The sequence below is a fragment of the Chiroxiphia lanceolata genome, chromosome 9 (genome assembly GCF_009829145.1).
Source record: "Chiroxiphia lanceolata isolate bChiLan1 chromosome 9, bChiLan1.pri, whole genome shotgun sequence".
Classification (NCBI taxonomy): domain Eukaryota; kingdom Metazoa; phylum Chordata; class Aves; order Passeriformes; family Pipridae; genus Chiroxiphia; species Chiroxiphia lanceolata.
In genome coordinates, this window is record NC_045645.1 from 22,702,659 (window position 1) to 22,719,668 (window position 17,010).

The 17,010-nt window shown below is 38.6% G+C and overlaps 1 protein-coding gene across 3 annotated transcripts in view; it reads left to right on the top strand.

Annotated features, from left to right (window-relative positions):
* Positions 1-17,010, top strand: part of DENND1B (DENN domain containing 1B) — a 149,484-nt gene that overhangs the window by 22,390 nt on the left and 110,084 nt on the right. The window lies entirely within an intron of this gene.

Genomic DNA, 17,010 nt, shown 5'->3' on the forward strand with positions numbered 1-17,010 from the left:
AAGTCACTGCAGTGTTTTTATGGTTTTGTTTTGTTTTGTTAGGGGTTTTTTTCCCCCCTGAAAAATCAATTTATTTGCCTCTAACTTGTAGATACTCTTTCTTGCCCACTTTTCTTTTTTGATGACAAGTGATGTTGAGTACTTACACTGGTTTTATATGGGAAACCTTAAAACATTTCTGATGCCATACTTTGTTATTTTAGTTGCTGAAGATAGCATCACTACTGGTCGCTGTTCTGGTTATGCTTTCAGTTAATTCTGAAAGATACACTTCTTTTTCTGTGTCTTGAGCTCTGCCTTAGTGTATCTGCAGTGAGTATAAAATTAGGCTGTGCAAATATCCAGAATGCTAGGTGCTCGAGTATAATTTAATAATCTGTGTATTATTTTAAAGACACACATAAGCAATTGCTGCTTGCTGATAAAATGCATTTACTGACCCATGAATGAATTGATCCCTATGACTATTTAAACCTCAGGGCTTTAAAAGTTTTTTCTCTTATCTTTATGTTAAACAATGGAAAGTTTTACCGTATGTTCAAATAACGTCTTCATCAGGTTCACAACAGGATACCATAGTTAATTTTCAGTTGAGTGCTTTACAGGATTTTCTTTTTGCTGGCTGGTTGGGTGAAAGTCTAGACACTGAGAGACGAGGCGTTAGAGGGGCCTCACAATATAGTTATTGTGAATGGTAAGTAGGAGCAGCTTCCTCTGATGTACGGACTCCATGCCCAAACCAGTGGTACAAAGGCATAGCTTTTGTTCAGGAGGATAGGGGCTAATCCGAATGCTGCACACTGTGAAAAACCTTTTATGGAAGGGGGGAAAAACTTGCCTTGAAGGTGAGAGGTCAGCAGTTTAACCTCTGACCACAAAACAAGAGACTAGCGAAGAATGGGACGAACAAGGGGGAAAAATACTTCGAGTACTCCATTCTTTGTTTATCAGAAATGGGTCAAGCAAATGAGTGTCAGGAATGGTTACCGGAGTTCTGATGGGCTGCAAGGGAGTCTGAAGATGTGCTCTGGCTTGACCATGCATTGCTACAGAGTTTGGAGCTTGCACAGTTCTCACTTAAGTGCTTGATAAAGAGATCACCAAATGAAAATTTAATCTTTCAGCAACCCTTAAAAACACAGGTAGTCTCCTCTCTTCCTCCCCAGCCCATATCAGGTCTTTTTGCTATTACAGTGTTTTATTCCAACCTTCCTTTGCATTGATTAACATCATTTAGCATTTGGCTTTTAACTGTTTCCACTGTTTCTGGGCTGTTTCTTTTAAGTTTGTAAGGAAGCATCACAGTAATAATGTCCTCACAATGGTTCAACAGGCAGTGAGATGTGTCTCTTGGCTAAAGCCACAGATCTTTGGGTGGTCAGTGCTATTGTACAACAGCAGGGGAGAGCTGTTTCCAATCTTTGTGCAAAGGGAATATGGAGGCTTTCCCCTCTGATCTCATTTCGGTATTATCAGTGCTGGGAATTTAGTCACAATCCAATTAGAAATGATGGAAGTTATGTTAACTAATAGTTAAGCCTCTCATATTCCCAGGTCCACCCATTTGGAGTGATTAATACACTTGGTGTGTTAAAGCTCAGCTCCCTGCTTGGCATACAACCTTGTGCTTCACTACATCCAGCCCATGAGAAGCACTACTCAGCTCCCTCCTGGTCTCTCCCAGCATGCAGAAAAACAAAGAAGACATAATGCCTTGCTTGTGCACCTTTGGAAGTTTTGTACTTCACTGGACATAGATGTGTTTTAGATATGAGGTAAATTCCTCTTCCTGCATCACAAAAAGGGATTAAAGCTAGGCTTTGTTGTTGACTCTCTTCACATGTAACATCTTCAAACGTTTGCTTATGACCTGGACAACTTTAGGCCTCTTGCATTAAGAGAAATGATCATGAACCAGCAGCATTCCTCAGCCAACCAGTGGCAGGGCCTCTCAGCGCTTGAGGACATGTATTTTGGTACATGCTTGATTTTATTTCTGCTTGGAAATAGCACAGCTTCCTCTGACCCTTGACTGAGCTTAATCCTTTGTTTCTCCATTTCGTAGACATCCATCTTTCTTATTTTTAAGTATTTTAGGGGTAAATTCCTCAGAAGGGTGGTACTGAGTGTACTTCCATGATCTGACACATCTTCCGATGAGAGAGAAAAAAGGCTTGATTCTTCTTGCATTCCTTAGAAACTCTGTTGGTTCACTGATTTCAGAATATGGTGTTTTAATGGAGGGCTTGTTAAACATGCAGTTGTTTATTAAATAAATTTTAAATTAAAGGCTTATAACTGTGGCTGTTGCTGGAATTACCTGAGCAGGTAATTTCTACAGCTATTAAGTGAAAGTAAGATGAAGAACCCATTATAGTCTCTTTGCCTTGCTGTTAATGGGTTAGTTTTGCAGTTTTTTCAGTGGACAGCTTACAGTATGAATTATCATCTTTTAGGCTTTTCAAATTTGATGAAGTAAAATGGTGTTCTCAAGCAAAATGACTGATGTTTTTGCCCTTGGGGGGAAGCACAGAAGTTAAAATGTTTAGGTATTTTAGAGTAGGCACCTTTCAGTATCTTGTATCTGAATCATCTTGTATCTGAATCTGGAAAATAAGAGATACAGTTTTTTCCCCATAATTATTTCTTCTGTAATCTTTAAAAGCAATCTAAACCCTTCCATACTTTGTTAAAGGTCAGTGATGATGCCATTGTGGTCTGGAATAGCATTTCATGCAATACATCCAAATTTCAGGAAAAAAAAAGACCTAAAAGTACTGCTGTATGACAGTGTGTACTTTGTATCTCCTTGATAAGTTTGTGGGGTTTTTTTGTTGTTATTGGTTTTTTGTTTGTTTTGTGGGTTTTATCTTTTTTTTTTTTTGGTGGGTTTTTCTTGGTTGGTTGTTTGGTTGTTTATGTTTTGTTTTTTTACCTCCTCAGTTGCTACAATGGGAGAAAACTTTGTGGTAAAAATTAGTCTGTGTGTCCAGAATGCCTGTCCAGAGCTCTCTGCAGAGCCTTCTTACCCACCAGCAGATGGACGCTCCTGCCCAAGACTCCTGCACAACTGGGTTCCCTCCGCAGACTTACTGAGGGTACCTGTAGTCCCCTCATCCAGATCATGATAAATGTATTAAACAGAATTTGCCCTGAAGAAAAGAGATACACTTTACAGTTTTTAAGCAGAATGTTATTCTGTGGAATTTACTATCCTGAAAAGAAATCTTCTGTGGACTTGATAGGAATGAAGAATTTAAGCAATAAAAAGTCACTTGGGATAACTTGTTAAAATTAAGATGTGGTATTTGCACATCCATAATTTTTAAAATCTATTTTTAGTGTTTTCAGAAATTAGTAGATTTTCCCTGCTCTGGAAAATTCAAGGATTTTGTTTATCAGAGTGATAGAAGACTCAAGATAAAAGAGGAGTTATCTGAGGCTTGCTTGAGAGAGAGCGTATGTGTTTCTACTTGAAAGGTGCAGCAGTGTTTTCATACCCTGTGTTTTTTTTCTTTTACTAATCATAAAAACAATTAATTAAAAAGGTACTATAAGAAGATACCTTATTTTATGTAGATATGATTTACAAATGCATTCTATCCCATTGATTATGGAATTGTCAGCATGGGTGATTATGATTAGTCTTCATTAATAAAAAAATAGAAGTAGTTTTCTTAAAGCAAAGCAACTTCTGCTTTATCTAGGTGCATATTGAACTGTTCTTGATGAGAAGTGCATGTGCATGGTTAGTGATTGGTTTCTTCTGCAGCATACTGTTATTTTAATGCAGGAGTTTGCTTGTCTGAAAATGTTTTAATATTTCCTCCAGAAATTCTTTTGTATGTCTTATGAAGATTGATTGGCACCTACAATTAATTCTTAGTGTTCTTAGCTTTTTCGTTTTCCTGGTAAATGACCTACAAGATAACTGTACTGTTTTCTTGAGCCCATCCACTCATGACTTTAATTTATTTAGATCAGAAATTATTAGCCTTTAACATTGATTCCAGCTGTAAACTGTGCTTGCTTAGATTCTACATGCATCCACAGAGCTCAACTGTTTCTCCAGGAGGTGAATTTCTTTTGTTTTCAGAAACAAAACAAAGAATAAAGAGAAAAGCTCCGTGTAGTTACCAAGTTGTTATCAAACTGTACTGATCATTCACATCATCCTTTTAAGCCTTCCTGTGGTGAACATGCAGCCATGGCAGCAGCCCTGTCTTACTGGTCGAGATGGAGAACGTGCAGAAGGACAGAGCATAGGTGTGAAATGACTAAAAGAGATTAGTGATGTGGGGCTTGCAGGAAATCTGAGGTTTCTTTAATGATCTGCATCAAGGAAGAAACTGAAGTAGATAGAAAATGGAAGCCAGAATAATATAGCCCTTCCAATAGCATCCAACCCTTTCATGCAAACACTGAACAAGGAGAAATTATTAAGTGAGAGAAGGGCAGTGGTTGGGAGGAGAATTTTTAATGAAAACTTTCATACAGATTAATGTAATAGAGTGCATAATATTTCATGCAGTGCTGTATATTTTTAGCTCCTTGTACATCCTGTGTGTAGATGGCTGTTACTGTTGTGTAGGTTTAAAGGTGCATGCTGAAATATTAGCATCAGATTTATTTGGTAAATTGATGTTTTCAGATGAGACATAACCTTAATTTATGCTGTTGTGGATTTATTAGTAAGTCATTCCTTGTTCTTTCACACCAATAATACCATTTTTCACATTGCTAATATTTTTGACTGCTGTGTGATGCATACACAGGCATTAGTCATGGTTTCCCTGTCCTCATCTCACTTCTCTCTGCTGTAGTGCTCTTTGGAAAGTAAAATTGTGACCTTCATTAGTTAAGAGGCAGAAATGCTCAGTTCTAGCATATAGATGGCCCATCTTTCTGCAATACTCCCTTCCTGTACTTCTTATCTCTCCATCCCCTGGCACCCCACTGCTCTTCCAAGTGCGCACAGGTCTGTTTGCTCTCTCCTTTCTCCTCTGGGTGGTGGTACCACTCTCTGGGCTGCTGCTTTGCCTCCGTGACTGGAGAATAACCAGCTGGATCCACTGCCTGGCTGGTGTTCCCTGGTTTTCCAGTTGGCAAGGCAGCCGTCCCGGGTTCGGCTCCCACCCAGCAGCATAGCTGTGTACCTTGCAGGGTGCCTTTGTGAAGTAACTCCTTCTGACAAAAAAAGTTCTTGTACTTTTAGAACAGTTAGTTTGAGTGCAGGCTGCTGAAATGGGAGAAGGCAACTTCTGACCTTGCCTTCTGGAAAGGCTCAATTTACAAAGGATGTGTTGAGTTCTGACCCCTCATGGGCCATGTGAGTGCAGTGTGTTGTTTTGAACTTTAGCTTTTTCTATTAGAGTGAAATATATTGTCTGCTATTATCACACTGTTAAATTAATTTTCGCTATTTTGTACATGATTTATTTGAGATTCCACTGGATGAAGCAGGCATGAGGTATTGAGGTTTCATAAGATAAAATAGTTTTGAACTCTTAACCACATCACAGTTACTCTGTAATGGGATGTAAATTGAAATCATGCATGTACGTTACCCTTCTACTCTGCTGTTCTGAATAAATAATATTTTTGAAATCAGCGAAGCACTGTAACTCTTCTGTTTTATCACTGAAGTATGTGATACCAAGAAATGTCTTGGAGAGTTTCCTAGTTATTGAATGTGCCTTGGGATTTGTAACTCAAGAGACTGGAACCCAGATCTCCTGCCTCCAGGGCTGCAAGACATTGTACCATTCTGGTACAACCTCTTTCTGTATTTTGGGTTGCTGTTTACATTCTCGATTTGCTGACCCTTCTCCAACACATAATTGGGAATTTTGACCTGAGCAACTGTAAACACCTGTGAGAATACCCTTTGACTTACTTTAACTTGTCTTACATATTTGTGTGACCTGTGCTTTAAAATAACTAAACCTTGGCCTGTGTGGAAATGTCCCTTTTTTATGCCTTTTCTTCTGAATCAAAAAGAATTCATTTTTCCAAGATCTCACAATGTTTGTCAACCTGAAATAACTGACTGCAGGTTGGTAACCTGCAGGACTGAAAAAACAGTGTGTGTCTTCTGATTGCTGATGTTCTGTGCTGTTGACTGGGTCTGTGTCCTACCTCTGTTGAAGTAGAGAGGGACCAATACTGTTAATGCAGCTCAACAAAAAGAACATTTTTTTTTTCTTCCTGCCCTTTCTAACTAGTTTGTGATCCTTCAGAGTTTTGAAGGAGTTGGAGAGAAAGGCACAGGCAGGTGCAGCTATGTCAGCTATGTTTTACTAAAAGATCAGTATATTTTTCAGTTAGAAAATGACCAAAGAAATAAATTGCATTAGCCTTCTGCCATGTGTGGTGTTCCCCTTTAAAAGGCTTAGTGAGGGAAAAGTGCCCAGTTTGGAAACATCCCTGGGAGGGGTGTGACATGGAGCTGCTTCTCCTGTCCTGGGAGGTCCTTGGTGGGGATCAGAGTGGTCTCTCTTCCCTGGGGCATCAGGTGCCTCTGCTGGGTGAGCCCCAGCCCTGGGATCTCTGTATATGCATTGTGTGTGGTTGCTGGCTTTGAAATGTCTGGGAGACCCTTTCGTAATGTTTTGCTTGTCTTCTGTGGAAGAACCCCTAGGTTTGGAGGTTCTGTGAGGGTTGTTTGGTGAGTGACTGGAATATCTTCATTAGCTGCACAGACTAATCCTAAAGGGGACTTGTGATATAAATTGTGTGAAGGTTGTTTTCTGTACTCTTTTTTTTACTTAACTTGGCTCTTGGATACACTAAAGCATGCCTGCTTCATGACAGAGAGAGAATCTCAGTTGTTGGAGTAACACTGATTTTCTGTAAGCAACCTCTTATAACCTGTGTTTTGTGTTTGTTCTTATCAAAAGTTTAGTGTTGACTTTCAAGGATTGGTATGTGAAAAATGTCAAAACACTGATTTTCACTGTATGCTGCCTGCCATAGACAAATCAGGGCTGAATATATGTGGACCAGCCTCTAAAATTTTTTGTGCCTGAGTCTTGCTCACATGGAGGGCCCTTGGGACAGATGGCCCCTCGCTGTTGATGGTTCGATTACAGCGATCACCCACAGCTTCTGAAGAGTGCGAAGAAAAGAAATTGCTTTCTTTGTCAAGGTGTTTTCATTTCAATTCTCACCCATTAGCCCTGTTTGGTTAAGTTTTGAATTACTCCATCAGGTGACTGATGAGTTTATTTTTCCCCGGATGATATTAAAATGTATTTGGGGTAAAATGGAAAGCAAAGGCAAAAAAAGATTTCTGCTTATTGATCAGTACTCCTTCATCTTTGTTCTGGCTTAATGTGTCATGAACAATAAAGATAAAAATGAACACTGAATCAGAATATGTTACAAAATATATATTTTTAAAAGATATTTTAATTATTTTAAATCTGAACTGCTTACACATATAGCAAACTATATGTAGGTTAAGGCTAATCAATAGCCCTTGCTAGTTAAGATTTTAGAGCTTTATGTAACTAAGAATGTTTGTGATTGTTTAAATTTATGTGTATAAAATTACGAAATGTTGCTTTATATAATCATAGCTTTTGAAGTTAGATGTTTTTCAGTTGTGGTGCTGTGGATGTTCAGAGGAGTAGGAATCAGCTGGACCAGGTCCTTTTTGCCAGTACTGGTCTACTTCCATACCTTCCTATAACAGCCAGTAAGCAAAGCATGAAAGGTTTGAATTTCATATAGAAAATGCCATTTGTGATTGGAGAATGAAAACAGGGCAGAGAATAGAGCATTTGAAACTATGCTTTTGTAATGTACAATTACATTCATTCTCTTTCACGCGTGAGTATCACTACACAATCCCCAGTCTCATTTCACAGCAAAATCGTAGAGGTGGGATGAATATATGATACAGTACTGTATATATATAGTTATATATATAGTATTAATTAATTTAAATGTCATAAATAATCTAGAATAAAACACTGAACAGAGAATCTAACCTCTTCTATTGTAGGTTATAGAGACGGTGTAAGTGGGATTGGCTTTTCCAATGTGTTATGTACTTCACTATTGCTCTGGCCTTTAGTTTGTACCTGTAAGTTACTGAGTAATAGGTAGTTACCTACCTGTTACTTATTAAGTAATCACATTTTACTGCTTGCACTAGTCATTATTTTAGGCAAGGGGCATAATTTACAGGGAAATCCTGCCCTCAGGTATTAATAGTTGGGCTGTGCCCAGGATGTGGTCCTCACCAGCGGAAAGTGGAAGGAATGTTGCTGCACCATTCAGGCCAGAAGAGTAAATAGGTAGTTATTATATCTTCTTTGGCCAAGAGGGAGTTCCCCTGCAACATCAGTTTTTTTCCTGAAGTAGCAAAAGGAGTGGAATGACTTCTGCTCAGAGAAAAAACTTGCAGAAGCATTAAGTTTGTGGTTTAAGTTTTTAACTGCTTTATTTTATTTTTTTTTTTAAGATATGCTAACTCTAATGTAAGATTTATTTTTGTATTATTTTTGAAAAATGTCTGTCAAAATGGCTTCAATATTATTCTGTGTATCCTGCAACCAATCAGTTTGCTTTACATGGTCACATATATCCCTGGTTTCGTGCCCAAGCTGATAACAAATTTGTATTTCTTGAAGTACTTAGGAAGCAGTAACTCGGGTATCCGTAATATACTGAGTCTCTGTCATGTGCCAAAAGCTTTTTGATTTTTCTATATACAGTCTCTGTGTGTTCCACAAGGCAAATATAATGTTATATTCTGTGAGATAAAATGTTTTTCTCTATCTCTGGTCAGAAGTCACTGACATGGGAAAGCCAAGTGATGATCCATCTCATCTCAAGTGTACTTGGCTGGGCAGGAGCTTTGCTTCTTCCTCATGTACTTGGTACATATTTCTTGGTAATAATGTACTTGAACTTTTCTAGATCTTTCTCAAAATCAGTCTTGCAGCATTAATGTAGGAAAATTTCATGTAGCCCACAGTATTTTTTGAGAACTTTAAGTCCCATATTTTCATTTAAAACAAACAAAACACTGCATGCTATGTCTGTTTGCAAGAGAGTCTGGTGTGTTACTTTTTCATCCATACAGGGTAGAATGTAACACTTGTGTTTGGTTGCAAAGGGGAGTGACCTACGTCTTATTGTTTTCAGTTATTGTTCATTTCATTAGATCACAGCACAGCCTGTCTCATTGAAATTTCTTTGAACAAGAGACCCAGTGAAAGCAGAAGTATTTTGTTTTGTAAACCTTCCTTAAACATTAGCAATGACTTCAGGCATATGTGGTGCTCACTTGCTTGTTCTTTTGCTACCTTAGCTCTTAGATCCTTGTTTGCATGATCTGTATTCACTCACGATTACAAGTTAAAAATAGAAAAATTAAAAAATTTTCCAGTGTAGCTTCTGAAGGCATACAGATGTTGCTGCATTTTATGAGGTCATTCGCAAGATTTATCAGGTAAAAGAAACTGCTTATCTTGTGAAGAGACCAAATAAAGGCTGAACATACTCATTTTATCTGTGCACTGTCTATGCAATGAACTCTCACCCTGATTAAGGTTTTAGCCTGAAGCATGGCTAATAGCATTGCAGCCAAAAGGACCCTTTTCTTTCTGTCCCTAGTTAGCTGAAATGACTTAACTGCTCTGTCCTTCAGTGGGACAAATTCTTGTGCAAAGAGGGATTGACCTGCAGCTCTGAAGGAGATGTCAAGTTGTGGCTAGAAGTTTTAACCATCTACCTGCCCATAAAAAGGGGAAGAAGTACATATTTCCTAGTTTGACTGCCTTTCCAACAGGGAAATCGGAAAGATCAGAGGAACTGTCAGGTCCAAAACCTGACAAAGTCCCACTTCTCTATAACATGCTAAGCTGAACTTTGCATGTGATTAACTGGAGTTCAATGTTTGCACGCTGTTCTAACGTTTCTGAGTACTCTGAGGACCTGTTGTCACATATATTTAAAAGTAGAAGTACTTGAAAATAACTGTGGTAAACTGTACAGTCAGTAAATCTGTTGTGTGGCTTTACAGTGTGATGTCACACACGTCATATTCTCACACTTCAGTATAGATTGTGAGCTCTTAATGCCTTGATGGGGCAGTAATGACTGGCATGGAAAAGCTGCAGGGTTGCCGTGAAGTTGTGATGCTGCGAGGGGCTGACTGAACTGGACCCCCTGACTTCAAATGCGAGTTGGTTTTGCATGCAGTAAAGAAGAATGTGGCGTGTGTGGTTTTTGTGTACAGGCTGAGTGACTCTTACAGTTGTGGATTGTATCTTTGTTTTCCCAACAAAATTTCCCAAACAAAATTCTGGATTTCCACAAACATGGTATGAGCACTGTTATCCTGAAACCATTTACTAAGTTACATTTCTGTAATTCTGAGCTACTTGATAAGTCTGTGAGAAATTTGGGTTACTTGTGATTTGCAGCACCTTTTAAGCGTACGTCCTACAGGAGTTACTTTAGGTGTTATTACTGTTATTATTATTATAATTGTTACTACTTTAACTGTTATTATTGACGTTAAAAACAGTTTCCGTAGGATAGGCTGCCTCACGGAAGGATGAAGTTTTCCTCTTGCCCGTGCAGTCTTTGTAATTATGTTTCTGAACCTGACTGAAAAGTCACTGATACAAAAATCACATTTCTGATTGGCAAATATGCAGTCAAGAAGACTTACAGACAACTGCTACTGTGACTCTGGGGCTACTAAACTGTTATCTTCCATTTTCCATTTCTCAAAGGGTGGTATTTAATGTGTGTTTGGTGATGCTGTCATCATGTAGTTGGCGCTTTACTTTCCATGAGAAAAGTTAGAAGGAAAAATGTCAGAAGTCACACGTTCCAACTATCTCTTTTGATGCCAGTGTGAGTTGGGTACCTTCACTGCCTAAAAAAATTTTCAAAATGGGCCATAAGCTTTGCAATCAGTTGAAGTCAAGGCAGAGGGCACTGGTGTGGGGGAGAGAAAGAGGACAGGAGACACTGGGCTCCTGTGCTGTGGCCACATTGTGGCTTATTTTGAAAGGGGAGGCCATGTTTAGCACCTGGCCCAAATGTGCTGCTGGGGCTACTGTGTAGGCACCTGCAGACCCAGAAAAATCTCAGTATACTAATATATGGCAGGAAATGGTGGCAAATATAATTCCTAAAACTCATTGGCATTTTTCTATAACTGATGTGGTTGTCAAGTGTTCATATTTAATTCTGAAAATTGTCATTGGTCAAGCACTCAGTATTATTGGGTTTTGGGTGTTCTAGGAGAACATACCTGTTTTGGTGCAGCATTTTTTGCCTTGTATTCCTTTGCTATTTGCTGAAGTAGCAACTGTTTGAAGTTATGGGGACAATTTAGGAGGGCACATTAGTGAATAGAGTGTGAGTAAAAAAGTTGAAGGTGCTGGATTGTTAAGATCTGATGTAGTTTTGTAAATATGTTTCTTTTGCTTTCCTGAAAAGACTACAGGTGTATGGTTGTGTTCTGCAATAAGCTTTCTATGGAATGAGTAGAATGAGAACAGACTTCATAGTCTTGGAGGAATTTCAGTATTCCTTTAATGAGCAAAAAAAATAGGTGCACTACATGATTTGCATAAAAGTGTACTTTCAAGTATTTTGTAGAGTGTGGCACCCTCATTTGCATATTATTTCTAATCTGACAGGTTTTAAGTGCCAGAGAAGTTAGCGACTGTTCCTTACTTTTGCCTTTTTTTAATCAATTGCATCAGTGTATTTTGTCCGTGTTCTTTCTTTTGATTACTGATTCTTGGAAAATACTGTAAATTCCTTCTTCCCTTTTCAATGGCATCTTGCTCTTCTTCCTGCTGCTGGTGGCTGCTCCACTTTGATCCTCCAAATCCAGGAGCTGAAGACTACTGTTGCACCCAGATCTTATGACAGCAGGGCCTCCTGTTCTACTGCATCTCTGGCACTTCATGTATGAAACTGTTAACAAGCGGATTTAAATATGATATACAGAAGTCTTTTTTTGCAATAAGTAGCTTTTATGGGAATGCTGTTTTTTTCATCAGATGATTTCATCTGTAAAAACTCTTGGGTTACATGTTACGGTTCATCTCTTATTTTGTTTCTGAATCACTGTTGTAGTGATTTGGATGAGTATTAAATACTGTATTGTTACAAAAGCATCATTACAATTACTGTTGGGGGTTTCTGGAAAATTAGTCTAAGTAACAGATTTTTGTTTTTGAACAATAGCAATATTATAAACTTGGTTTGGAAAACTAATTTTTTATTTCTGAAAACTGATTTAACAAAATCAATTCTGCTTATTGTTTAAATATGTGTTTATAAAGCTATTCCTTGAGATTAGATGTAATTTCAGCTTTATTAATTACATTCTCATGTTTGTGTAAGAAAAACAATGTGGAACTTCTTGTTTTTTCGAGACAAGAAAGAAGAACTGTCTGCAATAAGCTTTGCTGCCTTCTTTTTCCTCACTGTATTTCTTTCCCACCCTTTAACTTCTGGCCCCAGTCCCTTCTTTCCCTTCTGCACTGACAGCTTTTTTCCAATGAATATCTGTAAAGCATCACAGAAAATATAGCTGGGGGGATACTGAGCAGTCATCTAGTCCATTCCTCTGTCCCAAGAGATGACCAACTCTGCTTGGCAGTCTTCTTGTCTGTCCTGCTCAGTAAAACCCAGAGGGATGAAGATTCCTCTTCTCCAGGCAGAACATTGGACTGCTTAATTAATCTGTTTCATTTTACCTTAGCTGTGTTTTCCTGTCTGAAATTATTCTCTGTTGCTATCAAGAGAATTATGTGAGATGATGTTTCTCAATATATGTTTGTAATTTCTGTTCCATTACTAAATTGAATCCGTGCTAATTAGCTGATCGTGTTGTATTTTTGGGTGACGTTTATAATCTGCAAGTTTGATTATGAAGAATATTTTTAGAGTATGTTTAACTTCTCAATTTTTGGGGAAGTTACAACTCAGAAAGCTTTATCTTTTTTTTTTCTAATAGTTTAGAATGCATTACTTCTATAATCTACTCTGTCATGAGAAATAGTACTTTCTTAGATCTGTTACAGAAGTTAAAATGTGTTAGAAGGTGTTTTCTTAAAAATACAGATGACATGCTTTATGATGTTGCTTCTTTGGGAATAGATTTTTGGAGAGAAATTACCTTGAGGATATGCATATGTTTTCCTCTGCTCTTGGTGTGTCTCGCTTGCCTGCATTTGTCTTCTGGAGAAGTTCTAGGTTGGAACATCTTGCATACTTCTTTTTAAGAATTGCACATGAATCACTCTTCTCTTTGTATCAATTGTACCATACTCTAAGTTTTGGTCCCTCAGCAAACCACTCCATGCTTGTCTCTCTACTGACTTGTAGCAAGGAATATGAACTTTCCAGTGCTATAGAATATTTAGCAAAGGAGTTTTCAAGTGTTACTGGCACATGCTAAGATGTACGTCCTGGATGCGGTAGGCGTAGGAAGAAGTGATGTTGGTACGTGCATATATAATATCTGTTTATACATGTAACACACAAACTGTTTTATGTATGCACTTTACAATTTCCTTCTGCTACTACATTTACTTAAAATTGGTGTAAAGCTTTTGTCCCAAAAAGTCTGGTGGAAAATGAGGAGAAATTCTGTAGTTCCTCAGCCGGCTATAGCAACAGTTATTTCTGAGTGGTTCTCATCCTCTCACCCATAAAATCAGAATTAAATTGACCTAAGATAGCCAGATCAGATGGTGTATCTGGAAAGTAATCCTCAGGGAAAAAGAAAATTCAGTCTTTGTAAATATGAAGATAAAGTGCATAAAATTGCAGAATAGGATTATACTTTCTCTTTTTATTTCTGAATCAGTACCCTTTTGTTTCTTCCTTTGCAGCACTTGTGAGAAGTTGCCACGAAGGTATGTCAAATGCTGCCTGAGCCTAGCTCCAAAAGCAGAAACCAACATAATCTTTTGAATAAAAAACCCCAGTCCCTGACTTGGATAATTATCATAAAATCCTGAGGCTTTTTATAGGTGTTAGGGTTTGGTTTCAGAGACTAAAGGCATAAAAAGAGTATAGTAACTTTTCTTTTTGAAGCACAAGTCACATCAGATTTTCTTACTTAATAAATGTGTGGCAAGTACCTACTAAAATAACCGGTTAAAAGCCAGTAATAAAAGCTGCAAAACCCAGCTCAAAGCAGTTGGACAAATCTTGGAGGCATGTAATTTTTGCTGAGTGTAGCACTGAATGTTTTTCTTGGATTTAGTTAGGAATATTTTTTCAAATGTTGGTGCTTGTTTTCACAAAAGAGTAGTAAAAGCATTATTCTGCCTGTTTAGATCACTTGATTTTAATTATCCTGTCATGATATAAATATCCTTTTGTGATATGAACGTTAATGTTGTTATACCTATAGTGGAGGGAACTAGAATTTACATAAATATGTTTTTACCATTTCAAGTGAGACTGGAGTAGTACAAGAGACCCCTAATACAAAGACAAGATGGCAAGCTGAGCAGGACACTAAATTAAGGTTGTAGGGTTTTTATCTATTAGCATATCAGGGCACCAAAAGAACTTACTGAGGCTGTTGATCTTGTTGCTTGTAGGTAAAGGGTGTGGTCCTGTTAAATGCTTTCAGCTCTATTCACATCATTGAGGTGTGAATTTTACTCATGTTTTGACCCCAAACTCAAGATACCTAGAGCCACGTTTTGTTTAATTCTAAGATCGGACTTTGCTCCTGATTGTGACCTTTTAAAATAACACCTGGGCGTCTTGTTATTGTGATTTGCTTCCTTTTTTGAAGCCTGACAGTTACATCTGCACTAAGGACAATGAAAGAAAGAAATTACATTTCTGTCCGATTTCGGAAACCCCAGTGATTTTGTTACTGTGTTGCTAAAGCATTCACTATACTTAAATGTTTCTCATGTAACTGTGCTTCACATCTGCCAAAATCATCTGCTGGCTTCATTGCTGGGAAGGGGCGAGCCTGCCAAGCCCCTGCCTGCCGGTGCTCTGGCAGCCTCCCTGCAGGGCGGTCCCTGCTCCTCCTCGCAGGCAACAGCGCTCGGGTTTTGCAATAGAAGCAACTATAAATGGCAGAGCAAGCCTTGGGAAGTCGTGAATAAGAAGGGGGTGATAAGAAACGGAACTAAGGACAGCTGGTAACTGGCTTGTATTGCATGAGGTCTTAACGCTTACGGCTGGAGCATTGCCGGGTGAAGCAGTCCCGCTTTCTTTTCACCGCAACTCCCCGTTCCCCAGTTTTTCTTCCTTTTTTTTTTTTTTTTTTTTTTTTTCTGGCACAAAACAAATGATTTTGGGGAACTGATCTAGTTGATGCTGACCTGAGAAGTTTCAGACTCTTGGTTTGGTCTTAGTCGGTTCCCTCATCTGGTTCAATGTAGCAGTGGAAGAATCTGTATCAAGACAAGGCAGACAGTGCTACAGGATCACCAACAAGTACCTGGTAGTGGGGTGCAGTGGGATTGCTCATTTGCAGAGGAATTTATGCTTGAAATGTTTATGGACATGGCATTAGGTTTACAAGCTCTGTTAAAGTAGCTTTTGGGTTCTGCACAGTTTTCAGTGGTTTGTAGCAAGAAATTTATGAATTAGGTACCATTGAATATTTAATATCTCCTATCATACTTACTACTCCTTGAATTTATCAGGGATCACTGTTGATATGTAATTGCTTTGTTTTTCATGATACTAATTTGAAATAAAAATGAGCTCCGTTATAGGATAGGCAGGCACTGAGATATTCAAACTCCTCTTGTACCTGCTCATTACAAAGATGTGTTGTCAATTTAAATACACACAAAATAAATGGGGATGAAGAGTCTCTGTCGTAAGTAACTGTATTTATTTGATCTCATATTTTTATAAAAGTGGCATCTTATCTCTTGTTTTGTATCTGCCTCCAAAAATTCTTGCTCTCCATAGTAGATGGAGAAAGATTCCTTGTGCAAAGTACATATATTTTAATAAATAATAGCTGCACAACCCTTCCTGGATGTTGTTAGGAGAAAAAATACACTTGTCCAACAAGAGGAGTCAAATGCCTCCATTTTTACCTCAAATGTCACTTAGATTTGAATTAGATGTAAATTAGGTCTAAATTGCGTTGAGTTGATTAACAAGTTGAATTTTGCAGCACATTTGAAAGGTGTATTCCACTGTTGGTTTAACATCTGGCCTGGGGTGAAGGAGGAATGCTGAGTTCAGTCTCCAGCTCCTGGCCAGCAGCAAACACATGAGTGCAGCAGCTCTGTATTGAATAGTAGCATTTGAAATCAGCAGCTGGGAATAAAAAATCCATCAGTGGCATTTCCCTCCCATTGAATCTCCAGTTTGCAGCAGAAAAAATACATGGGACAATGAAGAAGAGTAGAAGCCTCCATACTGTACCAAAAGTGGAGAACCCTCTGGTTCTGACATAAAACCTAGTGATGAGAGGGAAGTTTCTGAGTTATCACACAGTGCTGGTGTTAAAGCCTGAAGTTGGAACTCTGAATAGTTCCTGGCTCGTTGGATGACAGGAATTGCAGCAGTGCTCTTGAGGTGGACAAGAGGTGGCAGTTCTCATCAGGTGATGTCCCCTGGCGCTTACTGGCAGGTTTCTCCATTAGATCTCCTGCCCTCTGGCACCCCAAGCTGTTGTCAGCCATGCCGGCCACTGGCAGGAGGATCTGCCTGATGATGGCTGGGGCACAGGCAGAATTTGGAGGGCTCGTCCTCTGGTCCAGGCTTTGTCACTGACCTGGGTCTTCCTTGCGGGAGGACAGGTAATTTCCCTTCTAGGACATGGACAATCGCTGGTGCTGAGCTGTTGTACAGAAGTGCTGTGAAGCTTCCTGGGTATTTGTGGTATGGTGTAAGAGTAGCACCTTAGGAAGGTTTTGTATTACAGGCTGAGGAGCATAATTCTTGTTTCTGTTGAAAGGTTATGGTTTAGATTGTTGTATTGTGTGCCTTTAAATTAACATTAATTTTAGATTGATATAT